The following is a 2,500-nucleotide window of genomic DNA, read 5'->3' as shown; positions in this document are numbered from 1 at the left end:
CTTATATAGACCTTGTGAGTGATATCCTGCAGTGGGCCGCAGTTCCCGCCTCTTAAGCTCCCCTCCCCCTTACCAACGACAACAGCGGGCATAGGATTGAGGGCGTGGGGTCCGTCTCTAGCTTCTCGTCTCTTCTTAGCCTTCTAGAACATTCTCTCTTTCTATCATTCACATTCTACTTGTTTTTGTCTCTCGGTCATTCCTTAATTTATTTCTCTCTCATTTAATCATTCACCCATTCTGTCTGTCTGGCCAATCATAGCCCATCATTAATCATTATTATCATGTCATTAATCATCATCATTAGCATGTTAAATCATCTAAAATTTCAGGCTCTAATTTACAGGATAGCACACAATATTTAATCAATTGCTACTCAGCCCTTTTTGCATCTCTGTTGTTGCCCATTAAACAAAATTCCTCCAAAAATTTAATCATATCTGGAAAAATGATTCCCTCTGATGCAAGATACAGCGTCAATCAGTCGCCTACTGTGATGTCGAGGCTTCCCACATTTTTCTCGTACTCACACTTCGTTTGGTTCAAGTATTTCTTTTAAAATGGGAAACTGAAAGTCATACTTGAAATAGCAGTATCTTATATTTACACTAAACAATATATTAAATTACAATGTGTATAATTTATATATCCTTTCAACAATTACTTTACAAAAGTCACACAATTACATATCATTCATAAAATAATGTCTGATGTTCTTCACAGAATATTTACAACTTCATCTAGTACTAATGCATCCAAGTTATACAAGAAGTACATAATAGAAAAATAACAAAATAAAGACAGTAAGAACGAATTCTAAGAGTATATCTTGAACTTTGTGACATTATTTTTGGTAGCTACCATAGAAGAAAAGACACTAAGTCAATATGTTCCTATTTTTAAAACAAAATCCCTGAATAATGTTGGCTATGTATTCATTCAAATAGCAAACGTGGTAACCAGTATTTAACTGAATCCATCTAGTCTATTATGCATGCAGAAGAGGACTGTGCTGTTACAGGTCAAAATTGCAAAACATCTGTGAGACACAGTAAACACAATGCCTAGTGGGATCTTATATTTCTCCCTACTTGTAAACAAAACAAAAAAAAAAGTCAAGACATAATCATAAGAAACATTTTCTTCCTAATTAGCATAAAAAAGAACATTACCTCTAAAATATGTGTTAAAGAAAAAGAAACAGAGACCAATTCCAGACTTTAATCCTAGTAATAATAATTCATCTGTTATGAGTCCTATCCTTCAACACTTTAACTATGACTGCCTACAGAACTTCAAAGTCTTATAAACCAACATTACCTTGGACTTCGGTATATAACTTTCAAAAACTTTTCCTTTCACAAAAATTGCTATAAATCAAGATTCAAATTTTCGAAAACAACCATAAATTCCAGCCATAGCAAAAGAGTATAACATCTGATCAATGATTACAATAAAAATTGAAGTAATATTAATATGCTCATGAAAATTATGAAAGTAAAAATCATAACTAAGTGAATTTCAATATTCATCATTTGGGAGAAGCAATGGCTTTGATTTTTTTTCTTTTTCTTTTAGATACATAGAAAAAACCCAACCACAACAATATGCTGTAGTTTATCATAGTCATTTTTGCTTTTGTGATTTTTTTATGCACCAATTTTTCTATGAAAATTACGTGTGAAACCTTGAAATCCAAATACTAATAAACTGTTATCGCTGTGACACAACAACATCTCTTGCCTCTAAAGTGAAAACCATGTGTATTCATGCAGTGCTTCTGAAATTCATTCAAATTTCCAACTCCAACCAGCACTAACCAAATTATAAGGTTGGAGGTGGGGTTAGGCTAAGCATTCCGCCACAAGTCAAAAGGCAACAAACCATATCCTGCACACACACTCTCCTACAAGTCCACAAAATCCCTCACTGCCAAAATTGAACAACATCCCCTGGCCAGTGCTGTTCAACAAAAGAGGACTACAGTACATACATGTTTAAATATGTCAATAAGTATTAGGTAATCTACACTTTATATCTGATTACATAAAGGGGATCTCCTGCATAGAAAGAGAACATTAATCAGAAGGATTTAAATATTACAGTAATTATTACAACCATACATATCTTTTATAATTATCTTTATTGGAAAGAATAGGGATTCTAAAAGGGATGTTTTCATTACAATACAAGATGTAAATTGTCTTTCACAAAGAGAAAAGTATAGCCAGTCTATCATTATCTATTCATTATGCTACTTGCTATTTCATATATATGGAACCATACTAGCCCTTATTCATATCAAATATATTGTTTCTTCTGTTTTTACAGCTTTATCAAGTGAAAAATGGTGTGCAGTATGTTAGCGATACCAAATAACAATATACTTTCTCTTGACACTCTCCCTCTCATAATCATGTTTCTTATTATGAATTTCTCTAAAAAAATAGCATATTTTGAAAAGTATATGGCTGATTCCCTTTTTCTGTAAATATTCATA

General features: G+C 32.5%; 1 protein-coding gene across 7 annotated transcripts in view; it reads right to left on the bottom strand.

The window, feature by feature from the left end:
* Positions 1–581: 581 nt before the first annotated feature.
* ACC (acetyl-CoA carboxylase) overlaps positions 582–2,500 on the bottom strand; it is a 45,733-nt gene continuing 43,814 nt past the window's right edge. For all 7 annotated transcript variants that reach the window (XM_070132295.1, XM_070132322.1, XM_070132318.1 and 4 more), the window contains one exon: positions 582–2,500. This exon is cut by the window's right edge and continues 345 nt beyond it. The gene's annotated coding sequence lies outside the window, so the exon portion shown is untranslated.

Source organism: Penaeus vannamei, chromosome 2 (assembly GCF_042767895.1).
Source record: "Penaeus vannamei isolate JL-2024 chromosome 2, ASM4276789v1, whole genome shotgun sequence".
NCBI lineage: Eukaryota > Metazoa > Arthropoda > Malacostraca > Decapoda > Penaeidae > Penaeus > Penaeus vannamei.
Note: the sequence above shows the minus strand (reverse complement) of the source record. Positions and strands in the feature narration are given on the sequence as shown.